Consider the following 24,744-nt stretch of genomic DNA (forward strand, 5'->3'; position numbering starts at 1 on the left):
TAGTCTGTGGGCTGGTACTTGGCATTGCTTAGAGCCTTGGATCAAAAGAGTTTACTTAGCAAGTTAAATTGATTTTTTTTCCCCACCAAGTGCTTGCTTCTCGCATGTAAATTGTTCTTTCTTTTCTTTCTTTTTTTTTTTTTTCCTATTAAGCATTTTTAAAAAGTTTTGTTAGTACATGGTGTGTTTTTAAAAACAAGTCACTTGCCTCACTCCATGTCCTGGTTGCTACTCTTTGGAAATGTTCTATTAAAAGATTTTAACATGTTACACGTGGAAATCTTTCAAGATCTTCAACTACTGTAAGAAATATACCGGGGTGCTAAAAAAAATGTATACAACTGGACACTTTGTCAACGTTGTTCAAGCAGTAGTTCGCCGTAATCAGAAGTGTCTGGACGCTGATGGTAACCACTTTGAGCACCTCTTGTCATTGCAGAAGTCAAACGTGACTTGTATTCATCTTTTGTTATTGGTATATATTGAGTATTGCAATTTTAATAGTTTTCCTTTCTTAAAATGTGTACACATTTTTTTGGTACCATGGTACCCTTTGTATAAGAAATTCAAGAAAATGCCTATCCTTTGAATATCTCATGAGTAATTATTTTAATGTAATAATTCCCAATAGATATATTTCTAAATTATTATATTTCACAAGCTATGTTTATGTCTACATTTTTAGCTCATAATTTAACTTTTTTTTTTAATTTTTATTATTATTTTTTTTTAATTTATTTATTTTTGTTTTTTTTGTTGAGAGCCCACTGGCCCATGTGGGAATCGAACCCGCAGCCTTCGGAGTTAGGAGCACGGAGCTCTAACCGCCTGCGCCACCGGGCCGGCCCCATAATTTAACTTTTATATCTATATTTATTTGTCTGTTGGTTCCTGTTTGTTTCATTTTTACTCTTCAGAGTTTTGGCATGTTTGAACCAGTATTTCTGTAAATTAATAGTAGGGGTTTTAGAAACCACAGAATGTAGAGAGAGCAAAATAACCTTTAAATTGGACAATCCGAGGATTATTTAAAAGATTTTTCCCTCGCAAAAGGAACGAAATAATGTGGCAATTAGAATTGAACTATATAAATGTGTGCTCCAATTGTGAACACTAGAAAGGTGACACTGTAATGAGATTTGACAGCATCTAGAAAGGTGAAGACTCGTTAACAAGCTAGGATCTGCATTAAAAAAATTGATTAGCATTTTTTGTATTATATAAGAAGATTGCTTAGTATTTCAGGGGGAGAGCAGCAGTTCTGTAGCATTTAAATCTATTCTGAATTAAAAATGATCAGTTTCAAAAAATTACAGAAAATTCTTATGCAAATGAAATATAATCAAGCCATGCTTCAGACTCATTATGCATGATTGATACGCACTGTAACTTGCTTACTAATTCAGGGAGCAGAGGAATTCCAATTATCATATTGTTTATGCAAGTGCTGTGCCACACTGCTGGAAGTGATATTAAATTGATTACAATAAATGGTGTAAACCAACAAGATGGGTTCTTATCCAACTTGACTTTTATTTTAGATGAAATGATAAGAATTTCCTACTATACTGAAAACCTCAGCTTCCTTATGAATGTTCAAAACTTTGAGGTTCTCAAAGATACCAAACTCAAGAACATGAGAGAGAATATAGATAAGAGTGAACCACTACTGTGTAATGCCTTTGGTAGGAGACATTTGCTTGTTGACCTAAAGGTTTGTTTATTTACTCGTGATCTGTAATGAGAGATTTCTCTAATGTATTTCTTTAGTGAGTTCATGTCTAGTTGTGAGACTACTTGGTAATGAAATTGCAAATTGGGCTAACCTTTCAAAACTATGATGTTAACATGCCCAAATTTCTCATAGCTTCCAGAGTTTTAACAATTCTTAGGTATATCACAACCTAAAAAATCCATACTGGTCTGTTTCAGCAATTCTTGGTCTGACTTTCGGATTTTGACAACATTGATTAGTTCAGGGTAAAAACTGACGCTGAGATATCAAAAGTGTTTATTTTTTTAAGTTTTAAGAATACAGATTTTTAAGATGCCCTTTTTGATACTGCTGGCCAATCGAGCTAACCTTGGAAGTCCATAATGTCAACAGACTCATATTTCTCACAGCTTTCAGAGTTTAGAAATTAAAAAAAATAATAATAATCAATATTTTTAGCCTTTTTTAAGTTTAGAAACAAAAACAACCCAAGAATGGTTGATTCAGGATAAAAGCCAATGTTGGCATATCAAAGGTGTTTCTTTTTTATTTTGTAAGTTTTATGTGAGAAATTTTAAGATGTCTTTTTCATACTGTGAGGGAGGAAGAAACTTTCCTTTAACCCTTCAAGGTTCTTTTGGCTGATCTAATAATTAAATCTATGTGTTGTTAAACTTCTGTTTGTTTTTTTCCTATTAATCTGTCTTTTATTACTGTTTCTCAGCCAAGAACCTAGAAGGGTAGAGAGAAAATTATTCCTCCTCCCATACAATATTGTAGTTCAGAGTTTACCATGGTTAATATTTTGTTATACATCCTTCTAGTGTTTTCACTATGAAAATTCTCCAGTGTTCATTAAAATCCAGTAGAAACATATTAATGTCTGAATATTATGAAACAACTGATATTTGTGACCTCGGTGTTTAAACCAAAGGTATCTTATTTTATTTTTTTCAATTACAGTTGACATACAATATTATATTAGTTCAGGTATACTACTTAGAGATTAGACATTTATATACCTTACAAAGTGATTACCTCAATAAGTCTGGTACACATCTGACACCATACATAATTATTACAATATTACTGACTATCTTCCCAATGCTGCACATTACATCTCTGTGACTATTTTTATAACTGGCAATTTGTACTTCTTAATCTCCTCCCTTTTCTCACCCAGCTCCCAAACCCGTCCCCTCTGGCAACCATTACTTTGTTCTCTGTATGTATAAGTCTGTTTCTGTTTTGTTTGTTAGTTTATTTTGTTCTTTAGATTCCACATATAAGTGAGATCATATGGTATTTGTCTTTTTAGTCTGACTTATTTCACATAGCATAATACCCTCCAGGTCCATCCATGTTGTAAATGGTAAGATTTCATTCTTTTCTTTTCTTCCCATTTAACACCAAAATCATCTTTATTACAGTATGAATAAATCCTGACATGTAAACAACTGTACATGTTGAGGTAAAAGATTACTGTTTTGTATTAATCCATGTTTCAGTGATTAGGTTGAATCACATGAAATTGCTGATACTCAGCCTTATTAGACCTTCAGAATAAGTCAAACTAATGTCTTGGACTCTTCCAGGATATCTAGTTATTTCTCTACCAGTCAGCAGTCTTTTTATTCTTTTTTTTTTTTATAACCCATATTTTATTTTGCTTTATTTTTTCACTTTTTAAAAAAATTAGTTTCAGGTGTACAGAACAATGTGATACTTAGACATTTACACCCCTCACAAAGTGATAACCCCCCTCCCCCAATCTACTACCCCTCTGACATCATATGTAGCTGTTACAGTTCCATGGACTCTTTTCCCTATGCTGTACTCCACCTCCCGTGACTATGTAAACATACATATATATGTATATATATATATACACACATACATATATATATGTTCCATCCCGTTGTCCCTGTATGGAAAGGAAGGCTTGGGATACTGGATCTCCAATTTTTTCTAAGGAGAGCAAAGATCTCTTTTGATTTAAAAATAAAAATATTTTAAGCAAAGCCTCCACTTTTTAAATTACAAGTAGTTATTAGTGGCCCGCTAAGTAAGTGCTGAACACTGTCACAGGCAATTAGTAACATCCAGGCAATGTACCTTCTGTCGTAGAGCCTCAGTTGAAGTGAGGTGAGACAGACAAGTAAATGTCAGCTTAGGAGTAGTTAGTTATCTGAATAAAAATAAAGCCAAGTAAGAGGGTTTTAGTCAATATGAGATGGTCCAGGACGCATCTCTGAGATGAAATAATCGTTGAGCTGGTGCCTGAAGACAGTGAGGGGATGAGCTAGGTGAGTTAGGAGCATCGGAGCATTCCAAGCAGAAGAAACAGTAAGTGCAAAGGCCCTGTGGCAGGAACAGCTTAGGAAGAGCACAGAGTTCACAGTGGCTGAGGGTCGTAAGCAAGAAAACGTGGGGTGTGGCCCAGGATGGGATCAGCTAGGTCATGAAGAGCCTCGTGGGCCATGATGCCTCCTTTGACCTTTAGAGAGTAAGGGAGGGAGCCAGTTGGAAGGTTTTTAACACAGGAATGACTTGTGATGTCCCTTGTACTTCAGCAGTATGGGAATCCCCTGAGTGTTGCCAGATTGTAAACCCCTGAGTCCCACCCCAGACTTATGAAAGCAGAGGCTCTGGGGTGGAGCCCGGGAATCTGCATTACCTAATAGGGTTTATCAGGTGACTGACATAAATGGGAGCACACCGTGAAACGCTGCTTTTGAGGGATTTGTCCGATTAGTGCAGAAAACATGGGAGGGGCAAAGGCAGAAGCAGCAAGGTTTGCTGGAAGACTGTCATACTGTCCTGAGCCAGAAATGTGGGTGACCTGGATCAGGGGATCAGGACGCTTGTGGCTGTTCATCCCTTAAAATTGGACTTCTTTCTGCTGAACTAGTTTCGCATCTCTAAAACGTGCAATAGAAGATGTTGGCAGGCTTTAAAGATTAGGAATGCATGTAAAATAATTTGGAAATATGTTTTTCAGAATGTGATGAAGTCCAATAAATCCGTGATCTGTAGATTGAGTCCTGACTCCCTCCAGTCTGACGCTGGCCTCTGATTTAGGGAGATTATACCCTCTCACCCCATTCTCAAACGCAGGTTGCCATCCATGTATCGACCTTCCCACTCACACTCTGAGAAAGCACCATCTTGAAAGATAAGATCATTTCAAATAGGAAACAGTTTTGACTTTTGTATGTACACAGGCAGCCTGTCATTTCACTTCCGGCTTCAGGTGAGCGTGCCGTGACTGGACAGACACCAACGGCCTCCTTCATCGTATCAGCACCTCTGCCCTTCCTGCTACGTCATAACCCCTTGTCTTGATGTGGTAGGTTTTCACTTTATAGATTGCTTCTATCTGTATTATACTGCTTCCCCGAAAATAAGACCTAGCCGGACCATCAGCTCTAATGCGTCTTTTGGAGCAAAAATTAATATGAGACCCTGTATTATATTATATTACATTACATTATATTATATTATATTAATTATATTATATTATATTTATTATATTATATTATAAATTATATTATTATATTATTACATTATATTACAAAGACCCGGTCTTATGTTATAGTAAAATAAGACTGCGTCTTATATTAATTTTTGCTCCAAAACCCGCATTAGAGCTGAGGGTCCAGCTAGATTTTATTTTCGGGAAAACACGGTAGTAGTAATTTTCACAGTGGCCCTGTCTAGGTATTAAAAACTCCATCTTTAGGCAAGTCAGCTGGACCTCAGCAAAGTGAAGTCACTTATATAATAAGGTTACTCTTCTCAAGATGTGGTGGAGCCAAAACCGGAATTCCCGTTTTTCGGATCCCATTTCACCATGTGGCGATGTGGGTGTAGGTGTGCTCCTTTGCAAGTGTGGGTTTGTGTTTTATTCCGTAGCTGAACAGCAGTTAGATGTTTTCCTTTTTATTTTTTTTCTTTCTCAAATGCCCATACACGTTTAGAATAGAGCATTCTTTATCCTTCAAATAATATTATCGCTCAGTTAAGGATACCAAACTGGTGAAAAGAAGAATACAGTGATTACCTGTATACCCATGACCCAGCTGAAGAAATAAAACATTACTGTACAGTTTAAGCCCTTTATGCGCCCTCTCTGGTCCCATAATCATCTCTGCCCCACAAGCTATGCTGCATTTTTAAGTCCCACCTATTTTTTAAATGAGTACTCGTATTCAAATATTTACAGTTTAGTTTGTATCTAAGAATAATGGCATACACAAATATGTGTCTTCTTATACTCGTATATGTATGCTTGTGCATGTAGACGTATATCTATAAATGTGTGCTTGATATTTCAGAAATTGATTTATTGTAATCTTTATTAAGATCAATAATAATATATCGCATTTCCATAGCAATTTACATTTACAAAACACTGTGAAACATTTCATCACATTATGAATTGACACATGTGCCTTAGTCCTCTAGACCGGCAAAGTCTCCAAAAGTCAAATAGATACACGTGTGTGATCCTGGTTGGTGCAAGGTGATCGCTTTTGATATTCCCTTACCCTAACCATTGTACATCTGCTAGAGAACCACGTCACAGAATTTTCTTTTGGGAGTAGGCATACATGTGAAGCCATGGGATATTATGCCGTTTCTGTGTTGTAATCAAATGCACCATCTACATGCATACGTACATCTTAATTCATGGCACATTATTAGATATAAAAAGTTAACACGCACTTGACTAAGAGTAACACCTACAGGTTTCTTGCAACTTCTCCACATTCCTTATTAACACTTCTCATATATTAGATTTTCTCCTATGGTTCCTTTCCTATTTCTGGTTAGATAGACCTGGATGAATTATCTTATCTCTTTCTGTTTCTTTCCTTGGGTTTTCCAGAGCCACATTTTTGCTCTGGAAAGGAGAAAGAAAAGGCAATTGCTTTTCTTCTTCAGTCTCAGAATGGGTGCGATAATTTTCTGTAATATATTTCTCATTAATCTCATCTTCTTAAGCCCTCTATGATCTTCAACCTGGTTTTTTCTCTAAGGCTAGATTGTCATTTTTATGTTAGGGATAGTACAGCTGCTGGGGGAACGTATGAAGGACTGAGGAATAGTTGAATTAGGAGAGAAGTAAAGTTTACCCTTGACCAGCCAGTGTATGCTAAGCGATGTAAGGAAATGAATGACATAGGTCAGTAGCCCCAGACTCAGACAGAGAGGCAATCCAGCTATATTTATTAGCAAAATCCTGTGTACCTCAACAGAGAATTCACTTTTGAGAATGGTAGCTGAAGGCTTACAAGTGATATGGTTTTGTTGTGTGGATTTCTTTTTTTACCAAATGCAATACTTATGGTAATTATTATATTTTAAAGAACTGATGATATCCATGAACCTCAAACAGATGGATCTGTCAGTTAAGAAATGCCAAACTGATAAAAGGAATAATAGAGTGATTACCCGTGTACACACCACCCAGCTGAAGAAATAAAGCATTACTTAGAGTTTGAGGCTTTAGCTCACCGTTTCTGCTGTTTGGAAATCTGAAAATATTTCATTTGGACTAAATGAACTCTCTCAGGCAGCTGGGGCTATGAAAGAGACGATTTGTTCCACAGTCAGCATGCTGCTTGGGGAGGTAGTGGTTAATATTCTATGGATTACCAACGTTCCAACTGTAGAAGGCTTTCTGAGGAGGGGTGGGGAGCAGTATTTCAATGCAGGACGCTATGGTGCTGTAGTTCCAAACTTGGTCTCCATGAGCTCTCTAGCAAATTGCCAAATTTCAAATTGAGCTTTCCACTTTATTGGAATATTGGGCTGAATGTTGGGCTTAAAGCTAGCTGACATATTAACTCAAAAATTATTGCATTAATAGCTTCTCAGAGTAAAGGGTAACTTGACCACCATATGAGATAAGGAAAGCATGTTAAGGAAAGATTATGAATGAAATTAGATGTCATGTCCGAATATGAAAAATGTAGTTTTCCCCCCAGTGATGGAGCCTGTTAACATGGAATCATTTTGGCATCATACTTGTAGAACAACAAAATACTTGACGATGTATCGTTCTGCATGAACTTGGGTTTGGCTGAGTCTAGTCTGACAACACGGTGGCTGGTATACGTGCAGTTCAGCTGACTACTTAGCATTGAAAGCAAAAGTAAACATGTAATTCCTGAAAACAAGAGGTGGTTTATGAAATAAATATTTTCTGCTTTAGAAAAGAAAGCTTTATGAAATTCAAGAGGGTTTTGTTTTTAAAACATCACTTACTAATTGCATTTAAGCACAAAAATAACTCTTAAGGTTTCCCTCTGTCTGCTCCATACTGTTGCATATCCAATACTTAATTAGATGATTCATTAAATTTATGAATATTTTCAACTTGTGTTAACTATAACTTATTAAATTTTAATTTTAAATGACAGTATAACAACCTCTTTTGGAGTCACCCTGCTTAGGCTGGCTGTGAGTACAGACATTTATATACAGAGGGTGCCAAAAAAATGTATATACATTTTAAGAAAGGAAAAAACTGTGTTAAAATTGTAATACGATGGATGACGCTAGCATTCATTTGATTAATGCCATCTTTTGAGTGAATGTCATACTACACACTGCTACCATAATTCAATTCAACTTTGAAAAGTAATACATAGATAACGTCTCTTAAAATATATGCATTTTTTGTCACCCCGCTATTTTTGCCTATGCAACTGGAGGTACGTACTCGCATGGAACAACTGAAAAGCTTGTCTTCCTTCTCCTCTCTACCCATCTTCAGCCCAGGTATAACTTACCTACCAACTTAGCTTTCTTTTGGCACTCTGCACATAGGAGGTATTCAGCAAATTCTAAGTGGTGAATGTATTTCTATTTGAGCAGCCAGTGTAGACACATGAATAGCTGCAAGATATTAAAAAGTCAGCTGTTTCAGCTCTGTCAATAAGAATCTGTTCAGTCTTGGGCCATCCCTTCTTTTCTTTTTTACCCACTCCCTGGCCCTCTCCTCTTTGACAACCATCAGCTTGTTCTCTCTATCTGTGGGTCTGTTTCTATTTTGTCTTGTTTGCTCATTTGTTTTGGGGTTTTTTATATTCCACATATAAGTGAAAACTATGGTATTTGTCTTTCTCAGTCCGACTTATTTCACTTAGCGTAATATTCTCTAGGTCCATTCATATTGTAGCAAATGGTAAGATTTCATTCTTTTTCTTTTTATTTTATTGGGGAAGGGGAACAGGACTTTATTGGGGAACAGTGTGTACTTCCAGACCTTTTTTCCAAGTCAAGTTGTTGTCCTTTCAGTCTTAGTTGTGGAGGGCACAGCTCAGCTCCAGGTCCAGTTTCCGTTGCTAGTTGCAGGGGGCGCAGCCCACCATCCCTTGAGGGAGTCGAACCGGCAACCTTGGTGGTTAAGAGGATACGCTCCAACCAACTGAGCCATCCGGGAGGCACCTCCGCTCAAGGTGCCGTGTTCAATCTTAGTTGCAGGGGGCACTGCCCACCATCCCTTGCGGGACTCGAGGAATTGAACTGGCAGCCTGTGGTTGAGAGCTCACTGGCCCATGTGGGAATCGAACTGGCAGCCTTCGGAGGTAGGAGCATGGAGCTCTAACCACCTGAGCCACCAGGCCAGCCCCTCATTCTTTTTTATAGCTGAGTAATTGGGCGCCTCTCGGCTTCAGTTTGCTTACCTGTCATCTGAATGTCTTAGATCCAGTGGTTTCTGAAAACCAGCCCAGGATTAACCTTCTATAGTTCCATGACTCGCCCCTTCTCATTCTGCCTACTATCTCATTTCCATCTTTATCTCCAGTGGAGATACTATCATATAAGTTACCTTCATGCCATTCAGCTGAGTATTTGCTATACTTTCAGTTTTTTAGATTCATCAATAACTTCTACATTGACATTTGGTAAAAAATAAATGCTTTTTCCTGTAAACTGAGAACATTGCTGCATATTTGAAATCTGAATCATCAAGCTAAACACACTTCTGGTTAGGAATGGTCCTTGCCTTCCTGGCCGTCAAATGTTCCCTATAAACATTTCCTGGCTTCTCCCATTTAGAACATTGATGGTGAGTAAGGACTGGCTACCGGATCTCCACCTGCTACAAAATCCTTGTGTCACTGAGGGCCACTTAATTCCCATGTGGCACCTGAGTTTCACCAACTGTCAAATCAGGGAGCTTTATTTGACATATCTAGAATCCGTTATGTTCTGATTCTCTATGAATCTATGTTTGGGGATACTCATGATTTAAAGACAAGGAAAGACAAAATAACTTTTAATAAGCATGTACTATACACCAAAATGGTAGATATACTTTAGAGGTAAGGAAACTGAGGATCAGAGAGGTTAGAAAGCAAATGCAGAATCATTAAACTAACAAAGCTACAAGCGGCAGAGTCAGGACTTGATTCTCTGTCTGTCTTCTTCCGTAAGCATAGTAACTGGACAGGTAAATTGGATCCATTGTATTCTAGGTGTTGGGGGACAAGGTTTTGAGCAAGGGTTAGTGTGATAAAAGGGATAACCAAAAGAGGTCTGTGTAATGGTGTTTCCAGAAGACAGCAGTCGTATTTCAATCATTCTTTTGCTTTCAACATCCAACACAGTATTTAGCAAATGGTAGATACACAATTGATGTTTACCGAATGAATGGATGGTTGGATAGATAAATGAATGTCGATGGTGAATAAGTCATGAAATCAGAGAAAGGAGATGTGCTGTCATGAAATCAGAGAAAGGAGTGATAATGCTACTGCGATAATCTGGACACGAAGTAATAAAACTTTGAACTAGAGGGGTGGTGGTGGATAAGGACACATAGAAAGAGGAAAAATTGCCTGGACCTGGAAAGCAATTAGATGAGAGCATGAGAGAAGCCAAAAATGACCCCAAAGTTTTGAAGCCTTGTTGTTTGCCATTGATACTTCTGGTAGACCTTGTAGTCCGGCATCTATAACCAAGTGTAGTGGAGGTCTGCCAACAATAGAAAACAAATGGAACGCAGTACCACCTGAATAAGTTATCACACCGAATCCATTTATATTTGACTGACTCACGTAAGGACCAAAATACAGTGAAAGGGAGATGGTGGAGAAAATAGAGCCATAGGCCTCATGTAGAGGTGAACAAGTGGCTGTTGTTGACACTGATTTCTTTTAAACTCTTTTCTGCCATATTTCCCCCCTTTTCTTTCTTGAATCAAGATGTCTGCCGATTGGTATTGAATTGGGTACCACATATTTGTGTGTAGGGGTTTTCCAGCACAGAAAAGTAGAGATTATTGCCAATTAACAAGGCAACTGTACCAGTCCAAGTTATGCAGCTTCTGCAAAGGAAACACCTCATCAATGAGGTTCCTGAGAACCAAGAGGTGATCGAACCTGACCAGTACCATCTTTGATGCCAGGAGGCTGATTGGTCAGAAGTTTGATGATGCTACAGTTCAGTCAGAATGAAGCACTTGGCCTTTCCAAGTGATTTGTTAAAAGGGAAAGCCCAAAGGAATTGTAGAATATAAAGGGAATAATGTTTTTTCCCCAAAGATCTCCTCCATGGTTCTAAGCAAGATGAAAGAGTTTGCCGGAGCCTATTTAGGGTGAAAAAAGTAGAAAAGGCAGTAATTACTGTTCCAGCCTGCTTAAATAATTCACAGTGCCAGGCCACCAAGGATGCAGGGACCATCGCTGACCTTAATATCCTGAGAATCATTAATGAGCCTACTGCAGCAGCCATCGTCCATGGCCTGGATTTGGGGAGAAAAAAAAAAAAGTTTAAAAAAGAGAAACACATGTTGATCTGCGGCGTGGGCAGAGACTCCTTTGATGTAACCGTTGAAAACATCCAGGATGACATCTTTGAAGTAAAATCTACAGCTGATGATACCCACCTGTATGGGGAAAACTTTGATAAACGTATCGTGAATCACCCAATTGGAGAGTTTCAATGCAAACCCAAGAAGGATACAGCCTCCGACAAGCAGGCCGCCTTCTGCCTCCAGATGGCCTGTGAGAAGACAAAATGTATCTTGTTTCTTTGCTCATGCCAGGATTGACATTGATTCATTCTAAAGGGATGTGGATTTCTACACTTCCATTTCCTGAGCCCACTTTTAGCAGCTCAATGCTTTTCTCTTCCGTGGTACCTTGAAGCTAGTAGAGAAATCACTGAAGGTGGCCAAACTTGACAAAAGCTAGATTAATGAAATTATGCTAGTGCATGGTTCCACTTGTATCCTAGAGTTCAAACAATTGATGCAAGATTTCTTGAATGGAAAGGAGCTCAACGAGACCATCATCAGGAGGAGGCAGTGACCTATGGCACAACTGTACAAGCAGCTCTTCTCCTGGGTGACAAATCAGAGAATGTGCGAGATCTCCTGCTCCTTGATGTTCCCCTTTTCTCTCTGAGCATTGAATCAGCAGGGGACAAGTGACATTCCTTGTCAAGAGAAACACCACCATTCCTAGAAAGGAAACCCAGATGTTCACAACTTACTTTGACAACCAGACCACTGCCTCAGTGAAAGTGTAGGAGGGAGAAAGAGCTTTAACTAAAAGAAAGAAACTGCTTGGCAAGTTCTGTTCCGGGGATCCTCTAGCTTACTAAGCTACCATTTGTAAGATGCAGGCGACCTTTGACGTAGACACCAGTGTTACCCGTGTGAGCACTGCAGACAAAAGTACTGGCAGGAAGAACCAAATCAACATTACTAACAACAAAGGCTGTTTCAGTCAAGATGACATTGATCAGACTATAAAAGAAGCAGAAAAATATAAATGAGAAGATGAAGTCAATAGAGATAGGGTAGCAGCCAGAAATAGAATAGAATCCCATGCATGCAAACAGTTCCAAATCATTCTCTGAGACTTAAGTAGGGAAGCTACAAAAGGAAAGTTCTTGACAAGTGCCAGAATGTATTAAACTGCCTAGACGGTAACTAAGTTGCTGGAAGCGATGAGTGTGAGTGTAAGCAGAAAGAGTCTTCAGTCTGAGTGTCATCAGGCTTCATTCTCCTCGCAACTCACAGAAACCTAGGTCTGGGATGGATGAAGTAGAGTGAACAGTCATTCTTTGGGAAACCTTTCCCGTTCTCTGCAGCCTTTTATGCAGTTTCTGTTTCAATAGTTCATGCTTAGTTTGCAGCATCAGTGTGTATGAAAAAGGAGAGTCAAAACCTAGTTGAATGATAAGAATGTGTCAGTGTAAAATAAATAAATAAAAGTAAATAAATAAAAATAACTTATCAGTGTAATTCAATATTTTAATATTAATGCTTCTACATCTTGTGGGTGTATGAACGTCAACACATTGTTGAACACCTGAAGTTTATGTATGGTGACTTATTTGGGAATTAGCACTTATAAAATATTTATCACACTTAACATTGGTAACAAGAACAAGGTTGTATTACCATCCCACAGTCTCACCACTTTAAGAACAGTGAGTACTTGTGAACAAATATCATGGCTGCAAACTTGTACAAATATTTTGTTCTACTCATCTGTATACTACATTAGAGTTTACCCCTTTTAGTCACATTTCTGTGTATCTCTTTAAAACGTCTTCAAAACCCATTGATGTCTGCAACTCTCAATTTATAGAAAAATTACAATCCTTCCCAGGTCCAAGTTGATGTTTGTGATTTTAAGTCTTCTCATTGCATGTTGTTCTTGTTTTTTTGTTGGGGAAGGGGAACAGGACTTTATTGGGGAACAGTATGTACTTCCAGGCCTTTTTTCCAAGTCAAGTTGTTGTCCTTTCAGTCTTAGTTGTGGCGGGTGCCATTCAGCTTCAAGTTGTTGTCCTTTCAGTCTTAGTTGTGGAGGGCGCAGCTCAGATCCAGGTCTAGTTGCCGTTGCTAGTTGCAGGGGGCACAGCCCACCATCCCTTGAGGGAGTCGAACTGGCAACCTTGTGGTTGAGAGGACGCGCTCCAACCAACTGAGCCATTTGGGAGGCAGCTTAGCTCAAGGTGCCGTGTTCAATCTTAGTTGCAGGGGGCGGAGCCCACCATCCCTTGCGGGACTTGAGGTATTGAACCAGCAACCTTGTGGTTGAGAGCCCACTGGCCCATGTGGGAATCAAACCGGCAGCCTTCAGAGTTAGGAGCATGGAGCTCTAACTGCCTGAGCCACCGAGCCGGCCCTCATTGTATGTTGCTTAAGAAGGGCCAGAACATTGTTTTCTTACCACTGATTGATTTCTCACCTATATATGTAAAAATGTCTGTTGATTTAAGGAAGAAAAGATCTGTTTCTTGATCTTCTTAAAGTCAACACAATTTCCATGAAAATATGGTTATAATGACAACTTATCAATGAATTCTATGGCCTTTATGAGTTATAGAAAAGAAATATTTCTTTATATATCAGAATTACGGTACCATAGTTTGACTGTCATTTTTAAGGGTAGGAGTATATTTAATGAACTTAAGAGAGAAAAATCATATTAAAGTGGGGGAAGGGGGATTCTGACATTAGGAACCATTAGAGCAAAATTGAAGGGAAACAATAAAGGAATGTATTTATTTTTGGTTAAGTAAAATACCTGACTTTCTGAAGTAGCTCAGGGCTTCCTTCCTTCTATGGGTTTAGAATATTGAAAGCAGAACTAATCATAGGTTGGAATCCAAAACCAGAACAGTGAGCGTGTGGCTTCTTGGGTCAGTGGATGGCAATGAACCTGTACGTAAATCAAGGGCCGAGACATCCTACTTAAGGTAAACTCAGTTTTCTGATATTGTAATTGTATATATTAGTTTCAAGTATTGAATTAACAATCCAATATCTGAATGAGATCAGTTCCCTTCAGCTCAGTTATCAAAACTTTATTGATCATTCTATATTGAAATACCTGAAATAAAGCACTTTGTTGACTCAAAGGAGCCCACATTCCAGTGAAGCAGTAATGACAAAATCAGAGAGCTGAACATGTGAAGGTTACAAGATGGTCCAGAATGGCCAAGGGTTATCATACTGGTTTCGGAGGTGTAGATAAGAGGAACATGGTAGACCTGGGAGAATGCCTCCCGGTAGGAGTTGTGCTCTGCTCATAGTAGTTACCTTCCTCTTCCTCCTTCCCAAGGATGGGGACAGGTCTGAATGTTTAGGGCCTTAAAACTGAGTATTTCAAGAACAGGAAGTTGGGAGAAGTGGTGGGTCAACGGCCAAATAAACAATGGTATCGTGGGGGTAAATACCACAGGGCGAAATTCAGGTGTGATTTTTTTTAAGTTCATGCAAACAGCAACTAAAGAGTTTCTGTGAGAGGAAAGGCAAGGCTTATGTTAGCTGACTAAGCCAAAGTTTGGAGGAAGCCCACTGAAACTGAAGGAACAGGAAATACCACCAGCCACAGGAAGTGCTGTGTGAGTCTGCTAGGAATGCCGTAACAAAGTACCACAGACTGGATACCCTAAACAACAGACTTGTATTTGCTCACAGTTCTGAAGGCTAATCGTCTATGATCAAGTTATCATCAGAGTTGTTTTTTTCTGAGGGCCAGGAGGAAAGATCTGTTCCAGGCCTCTTTGCTTGGCTCATAGATGGTCTACTGCTCCCTACGTTGTCACGTGGTCTTCCTTCGGAATGTATCTGTCCTGATCTTCTCTTCTTATAATGATACCAGCCATATTGTATTAGCACCCACCCTAATAACCTCATTTTAACTTATTTCTGTAAAGAGCCTGTCTCCAAATATGGTCTCATTCTAAGACAGTTGGGGTTAGGACTTCAACATATGGATTTTGGGGGAAAGACACAATCCAGCTGTAAGGAGTACCTTGGTTTTAATAAACATCATCTTCTCTAAGTAACAGCTAGACTCTGAGCCCAATAAAAACATGAACAAGACAGCTCTTAGAATGTTCACTATCTATTAGAGTAGGTGTTTGGGTATTCATTCTCCCTTGGCATCTGAGTAAAGATTCACAGGACTTGGCAATTGGAATGAGCCTAGATAAATAAACGAGGAGGATTTGGAGAGAGTATACTGAGACATCTCAAGCAGGAGAATGACATGGGTGAGGAAGGATGCAGAATTTTCTCTGCACGTGATAATTTAGATAACATTAGTGGTAGAATCATACAAGCCTAAGAAGTATTAATATGGAGATGTGTCAAATATAAATATAATTATATATTTGTATCACTTTCAATGAAAATGAGTCTTTGTTTGACTTTGGTTGTTGCGAAACATTGGACACACTTTCTTGATGACAGCTTTTTGGGGATATGAGATAAACAAAACTGACAGGATACTAGTGTTTATCCGTCTGCCTGATGTGAATTTAGTGGTATTTAGAACTAAATGATTTTCCAGAATATCACAATAGGAATACAGTATTCGCTAAATTTTGTTCAAGTGGCAGGAATGAGTAACCTCTGTAGTGTTCACAAAACAAGGCCTAAGCCAATATTTTGAAGGTATTGGCAGTTACTTCTGCATTGAGAAAAAAGATACTATGCTGGACACAGTGATTGCTCAATAAAATCGCTCATTGACTAATAAATTCTTGGGTTTTGTCACCTTAAAAATTAAAAAATACGTACTACTGTTGGGTTTCCAGCAGTGTTAATGATAGTGTAAAGGCCAATACTTATAAAAGATCATTAGATTTAGTTAATCAAATGTAGGTTACTTTTCTAATATAAATTGTATGTGTGTACTTAACACGTTTTTACTCTTTCATATAGCAGTACAATGGTGATTTATCACACCCACAGAGGGTGCCCAAAAAATGTATACACATTTTAAGAAAGGAAAACTATTAAAATTGTAATACTCAATATATACCGATAACAAAAGATGAATACAAGTCACTTGTGACTTCTGCAATGACAAGAGGTGCTCCAAGTGGTTCCCATCAGCGTTTAGACACTGCTGATGACGGCGAACTACTGCTTGAGCAACATTGACCAAAGTGTCCACTTGTGTACCTTTTCTTTGGCACCCCTCGTATATAAAATTGATGTGTCAAATAAGGGTCAGATAAAACTGTTCTTACTGGGGCAGCCAGTTACCTCAGTTGGTTGGAGTGTGGTGCTCTTAACAAGGTCGCCAGTTCGATCCCCACATGGGCCACTGTGAGCTGCGCCCTCCACAACTGGATTGAAACAACTACTTGACTTGGAGCTGATGGGTCCTGGAAAAACACAAATAAATAAAAGTTAAAAAAAAAAACTAAAAAAAAACTTTACTGTTTGATCATTCTATTAACATAACGAAAGATTCAACAAACACAACAGACCTGGAAAAGTTTGTACCTGGCAATGATGCCTGAGACGTCTGTAATTCCTCCTGAGCTCAGCCTGTACTTTGAGCTTGCCTCAGAGAAATCAGAGAGAGAGAGTCCTAGAGGAAAAGAATTGCTTTTAACATTCAGGTAAATTCTTCAGGAAAATTGCACAACATTCAATTTGGGGTAGATTATTTTGATTGTGAATCACCTGTGGTACAGATTCTGCCTTAGTATGTAAGTATACACACACACACACACACACACACACACACCAATTTGATGCTCACTAAAGCTCTATGAGGTAAATACGTTCATTCTCCATTTTACAGATGAGGAAACTGAGGCACAGAGAGGTTATGTCCGTTGCCCAAAGTTTTATAACTAGTGAGTGTTACAGCTGGGATTTGAACCCAGGCAGTGTCTCCTAGAAAATAGTTTGGTCACTCAGTCGTTGCACACACACCCCATACACACTCTTAGAAACACACACATAGGGCTAGAGACCTATCTCCGTAATTCAGCCCCAGCACCGACCTCCATGCCCCGTTCATGCATTTGGATGGAGGATCTCCGTTAGCGTGTGTACTTCTCATTGATTTGGGGTTTTGTTTTTTTAAAATTGTTCTCCACATACCTCCCAGGAAATGCTGCTCACCTCTTCCTGGACTGCCCTGTTGCCAAGCTCCCGTTGCTAAGTGTCCTCTGTGGTGGTTACACTTTCACTAAGTTACTGTTTCTCGTCCCCCCGCCACCCCCACACACATGTTATCATCTGGATCAAGTTAGTGATGTCTTGGTCACCTACAGAAATCCAGCTGCTTTCTCGTGCCTCTCAGTTGGTGCCATGCCTCAAGAGTTAACATCTATTGTTCTCGGACTTAGATGATATACGAAAGGTATGTGGTGACTTGATTTTTGCAAGGTGTAACCCAGGAAGTGGGGGGGACGACGGAATCCACAAAGAGCAGCAGAGGCAAAGGCTGATACTGTGAAGTGACTCCCTTGGAATATTATTCCCATATCAGGAGCTGAATTACTTTCTCACTTCTTAAGCACTACTTTATTTCCATCCATCAAGTGAAATAGTAATAAAATAATAAAATGTAACATTTCCACTTCACTGTCCTTAGCGATGGCTTTAAAATTTTATGGTTGGTTATATTCCAGTAGCTTCCCTTAAATTCTGGGAATGTAGCCTATCATGGTCCATATGACGGTGGTTAAGTCCTATCTTACTTACGGATATTGCTCATAAAATTGGTCTTACTAAAATATTTGACCAGTTTATGTCCTCACAGTCTCTCTGTGCATCTTGAGGGGTGTGGTATTTCTAAATGAGCCACAGCAAGTCAGGATGACTAATATGACTCAGTTTTGGTGTTTATTTTTGGTTGGGGAATATTGGGGAACAGTGTGTTTTTCCAGGGCCCATCAGCTCCAAGTCGTTGTTCTTCAGTCTAGATGTGTGGGGCGCAGCTCACTGGCCCATGTGGGAATCGAACCAGCAACCCTGTTGTTAAGAGCTCGCATTCTATCCAACTGAACCATCTGGCAGCCCCATGACCCAGTTTTAAGACAAGGAAGGAAAAACATTCTGTATTGTCTTCTTCTGACGGTTGAGAACAATGGCTCCTATAAGGAAGTGTGTTGAAATGGAAAATGGTGCTCAAAGGACCTGGTCCAGCTCTCAGCTCTCTCATTATCTGGATGCTTGACTTCATGCAAGCCACTCAGCATATCCTGCAAAGAGAACTCACTATAACAAGTGGGTTTGGAACAGTTCTCTTAAATAATGACTTGCTTCACCTAACCTAGTAAAACTAAAATCCGACTTTTACAGAGGTGTGCAGAAGCAGGTATATATTACTGACGGTGTTAAAATTGACCCACTTAGTGCAGTTTGGCAACTTTTGGCCTAGGCATTGGATTCCTCACATTTAAATGTATGGTAAGAAAAGTAACCCAGACAGAGAAAGACTCTCTCCCTCAAATGCTATTTATAATAGCACATTATTTATTTGAACACCCATCCACAGAAAGAAAACAAAAGTGCTCAGTGATAGTTAATACTGTGTTTCCCCAAAAATAAGACCTAACCGGACCATCAGCTCTAATGCGTCTTTTGGAACAAAATTTAATATAAGGCCCAGTATATTATATTATATTATATTATATTATATTATATTATATTATATAAAACCCGGTCTTATATTAAAATAAGACCGGGTCTTATATTAATTTTTGCTCCAAAAGACGCATTAGAACTGATAGTCCGGCTAAGTCTTATTTTCGGGGAAACATGGTAGTTAAGTAAGTTAGTGTCCCCACTAGATAGAATGTTATGTCACTATTAAAAATGGTGACTATGGAGCCTGTTTTGCTACAGGAGTCAGCAAATTATGACTGAGTTGGACCAAATCCATCTCACTGCCTATTTTTGTCAATAAGTTTTTATTGGAAGACAGCGATGCCATTCCCTTCTGTGTCTTGTATGACTGCTCTTGTGCTGCACGGCAAAGGTGAGTAGCTGCAGCAGAGACTATATTGTTGCAAAGCCTAACGTATTTATGGACCTTTACAGAAAGACTCTGCAAAACCCCTGACTCAGAAGATACTTATAATGAAAGGAAAATAAAACCCTAAGTTGCATATTCAGTGGATTATAACCGTAGAATTGATTCTGTATGCCCACCAGATACACACGGACAGACAACATGCAAATAAATGGAACAGACACTGATATGGCAGGATTAACGAGGTCAAATAAGGTGATTTATTTTTCCAAATCCTTTTGACGGTTGTGTTTCAAATGAATACACCAACACTTTTAAACTTGAACGTGTCCTTCTAGGCCAGCATGCTGTGGCACAAGAAATGTCAGTGTGTTGGCCTGTGCTGGGTGCACAGGGAATGGTCATTGCATTTGGAGCACTGGCGGCCTAGGGCTGTGTGCTGGTGCCCGTGATCCTGACTCCACATATTATTCACGTACGATACCCTCCCATTGACACTGTTGCTTATCTGCTTTCAATGGACAATGCTTTCCGCGCTGCATCCCGAGACTCGAAGCAATTAAGGGGTTGAGTCGAGCACTCATGACAGAAATCGCACGCTGTTATTCTGACAGCCCAGCGGTACTGACAGCAGTAAGATAATTTATTTGACTCTCCCTTCCACTGGTGCTTAAAAAAGTGGCACTTGCTCTTGGAACCTCTCAAGGTCTGAGCCAGTGTAGAACTGGAGAAACCAAACTCATAGTGGGGTCTGTTCATCTTTAAAGGGGATGGAGCAGACTCAAGTCGACGCAGGAGTTATCCCCAGTGACCTGAAGAAGGATCCTCCTTTGAGCCTCAGAATAATGTCATGCTCTCGATTGCAAAGAATTGTAAGGTTCCAAAGTGAGGAGAGACCTGAGCCAAAGCAGTCAATTCCTAGACTTCACTTTCCCATCTGGAAAATGAGGCCTGCATCAGATGAATGCTTCTTAACTGTGGCCACAGTAGAATCATTTGGTAGTCAGGATGGGGGCAAAGGGGTAGAAGAAAGGAAAGAGGACCTGGGGCACCAGGAATCATATAGTCTTTAGAAACCATCTGGATGCTTCTAATGTGCATCTGAGTGAAGGATTGGGCTAAATGATTGCTACATTTCTTCGTAGTAGTGTTGTAATGGAATATTATTCTGCTTTAAGAAATCAGGAAATCCTGCCATGTGTGACAATAAGAATACTGAGAGTATTGTGAATATACAATATGAATATAGAGAGTATTGTGCTAAGTGAGATAAGTCAGACAGAGAAAGACAAATATTGTGTGATCTCACTTATATGTGGAATCTAAAAACATTGAACTCATAGAAAGAGAGTAGCATGGTGGTTGCCAGTGGCTGGGAGATGGGGGAAACAGGGAGATGCTGCTGAAAGGGTAAAAATTGTCAAGTTTATCCGTCCTAACAAATCTCTGAAGTTGATATTATTATCATCATTCCAACTGAAGCTGAAGAAACTTTATCAGAGATTAACTATTTTGTCAAAGGTAATGAAGCTAGTAAAAGGCAAAACTGGATAACTGAGGTTTAAGTCCAAGGTCTGATGCACTGTACTTTTGGTTGTGGCTGCGCGCTCGCGGGTCGTGAAAGCATTCACGAGGCAGGTAGATAGAAGGAAGATTTATTAAAATAAAAGGAGAGTTGGCTGGGCAGAATCTGCTGGAAACTACTACAAACTACAGCGTTGAGTCTTTGTTTGGTCTCAAGTTTTATATTTTCTAACCAAGATATAAATTGCTTGGGCCTGTAGTGCAATTTACTATTGAGTTCGGCTCTGTTCATTGGGGTGGGGGGAGGTGAGGTTAAGCTGTTTATCACAACCTTTGCGTATGTTATGTAGATTTAAGTTGGAGCCAGGAATGGGTCCCAGACAGATGCAAAACCTCTCCCAAGTCACAGGGCCAGCACTGGGCCGAAGTAAATAGAAACTTTGAAAATGGTCTGCTTAGTAAGTGTGTAGGAAGCAGAATCATTAAGGCCTGGCAAAAAGTCCCAAGCTAAATTGCACTTGTTAAATCAAATTATACTAGAGAGCCAAATCTCAAAAATAGAAGATTTAGTGCCATCATTATAATTCCCCTGTCTTAATACTTTTTTCACAGGTAATTCTCTTCAAGCTACCAAATTATTTTGTACATTCATTGCTAGGGTGTAATACCAGCCACCCAACTTAAAGATCCCTGGATCAAAGCTTTCAGGCATTTGTCTTGTGAGGGAGGAAGAATAATTTTCCCTCTACCCTTCTAGGTTCTTGGCTGAGACCCTCTCTGTAATAAAAAGACATCAACAGGAGAAAAAACAAGTTTAATAACATGGATACCTCCTGTATACATGAGAGATACCAAGGAAAACTGAGTAACTCCTGAAATGGCTTAAGCCACTAGCTTAAATATCATCTCCAGCTAAAGACAAAAGGTGTTGGGGGTGGGTGGGTCAGTTATGGAAGGTTTTCTAGCAAAGCTCAGTAAACAAGGGTAAGGTTGCTATTGCAGATTTAAGTTCTTGCTTCCATTGATAAGAATTTCTAGAGATTTAGAATCATCCTCTTCTTCCTGGTAGAGAGAGAGAGAGAGAGAGAGAGAGAGAGACCCTTACAAATGGAGATTTCCCTTATAAATGTGTCTGTTACAAAAGGGTTGCTAACTTCTACTTTGTTTTCAGAGCTTCTCTCAGGTGTGCTGTTTTGTTGTTGTTTTTTAATCAGGCTAAAATAATCCTTATGCTAAAGAAGCATATTTTGGGGTCACAAATTCTGTACCCCTTTAGCCTTGCAGTTATTTAGACAAAATATTGATATATGTCTACTGTGTGGCTGTTAGGTTTCTATTTGTATCAGTCAGGATTTTGCAGAGAAACAAAATCAGTAACACACATAGACGTATAAATGTGCATTTATTTATTTCAAGGAATTGGCTTATGCAATTGTGGGGGCTGGCAAATCTGAAACTTGGGTGGGAGTCTTCAGGCAGAATGTCTCCTTTTTAAGGGGAACCTCAGTTTTACCCTTAAGGTTGTTCAACTTGTTAGATTAGGCCCACCTCCATTATCAAGGATAGTCTCCTTTACTTAAAGTCTACTAATTATAAAACACCTTCACAGCAACACCTAGATTAGTGTGACTAGATAAGTGAGTACTTATAAAACTAACCATCACAGCACTGATTGTAGCCTGTCTGCACACTCCAGCGGGGGAACTCCAAGGGACTATTCCCCCGCTGTGACCTCTCAAAGCATTGCGTTTTCACCTCTTACATATTTACATATTAATACATTCTAACCTGTCAGAATGAAGTACCAGGCACTGCATAGATGTTGAAGAATCAGAAAGGAATAAGATAACAAACACTCCTTGCTGTTAAGAAAAGAGATTGCTTCGCATTTCTTAACATCATGTTTTGCATGTATGGGGTACTCCAGTGTTGGAGTCCATAAAGAACACTTCGGTACTGAAAAGTGTCACTAATAGTCAGGCCTGAATTATCAACATTTATATTATCATCCTCTTTTACTCTTCGAGTAGATTTCATGACAGATATATTCTGAATGTAAGCCTACAATCAATATATTATTTCAGTCCAAACGTACTTTCAGTTGGCGGAATCAACATGATTTCAGAAAAAGGATTCACCTCAGCCCAAAATCAGTATGTTTGCGGCATTTCAATGAAACATTGTCAAATCTAGATAGTGCCCATAATAAATATAGGCTGTGGTCACAACTATCCACAAAACTGATTGATTCAGTGAATTCAATGGAGAGGAACAGAGAAAGTAGACCTACCTAGTTCTTTAGCATCCAAAGGTTAATATCCAGTCAATACATCTGTGTTTCCAGTTACTCTTTTACTGGTGGTTGTGCTGTTGTGAAATGAAACAAGCAAACAAAAATTATAATGAGCTTAATTATTCCATTATCACTCTCTTCTTTCACTAACACCTAGAGGACTGTTGAAAATACCCTGAGTTACTACATTAAAAACAATTGGTAAGAATTTTTAAACTTTGGTTTAACTGTAAAAATATATCTGTACAATACTTTGTGTTTTTGAAAACCAATAAAATAGTATAATAGGTATTCATTGTATCCTTTCTATGTGCTAGACTCTTCATAAATTTCATTTATTCTCAGCAACCCTGTTTGGTAGGTGCTATTACTCCGTATTTATAGATGGGGAAACCAAGGCCCAGAGGCTACATAGGTAGCGAGTGGCAGAACTGAAATGTAAACCTACTTCTGCGTGACTCTAAAAATGTGTTCTGTTTATTGCACCACATTGCGTCTCAGTAACATCATTCATTTCTTTGTTGTGCAAAAAAAGTGTCCTCATTGATAGCCAAGCTAATATGCGATCAGCATATTTAAAATTATGTAACTATAGATTATTTCACAGTTGTCAAACACTGTCACTTGTCACATATTTGGCTAATCGGTTTACTATGGAGCTCTTTTTAGCTGATAAAATAATCATTCTCATGCTTGCTTGTACCATGTTTCCCTGAAAATAAGACTTAGCCGTACAGTCAGCTCTAACGCGTCTTTTGGAGCAAAAAGTAATATAAGACCCAGCTTTCTATTATATTATATTATACCCAGTCTTATAGTAAAATAAGACCGGGTCTTATATTAATTTGTGCTCCAAAAGACACATTAGAGCTGATTGTCTGGCTAGGTCTTATTTTCAGGGAAACACGGTAGCAATCTATATTAAAAATGAATGGTTGGCCCGGTCCCCTTCTGGATGTCAGGACTAGAGTATTTAGTCAGGGATTTTCCTTCTCACAAAAGCTTGCTTTTTATTTGCATGTCTGCTGCAGTCATCCAAGGATGTGCTTGGATTGATCTCTTCTGGGAGACCTCTTTGTCCTGTGCCTCATCTTTTCACACTAAGAAAGCAAGTGACAAATGGTTTTAAAAATACGAGGATGGCCTGTGTAGCTTGTCTACTTGAATCGGATGTGCATCAGATGACATCCAGCTGAGTACACGATGGGGCCAGTGGGGGAAAGTGAAAACCAGAGGCACCATTTGGCCAGATCTTACTGTAAGGGAACCTGGGCTAATGATGAAGCAACCATATGTTACCCTTCTAGATAAGCTCCTTTTGAGAGTGACAGTGGGACCTGTTAATGTTATTCCGGGAAAGCAGGCATTAACCTGAACATAGGCTCACACCATCTCATGGACAGCATCATGAAAATAGTGCTTGTTCCATTGGAATTTTAATGCTG

This window comes from Rhinolophus hipposideros (assembly GCF_964194185.1).
Source record: "Rhinolophus hipposideros genome assembly, chromosome: X".
Taxonomy (NCBI): Eukaryota; Metazoa; Chordata; class Mammalia; order Chiroptera; family Rhinolophidae; genus Rhinolophus; species Rhinolophus hipposideros.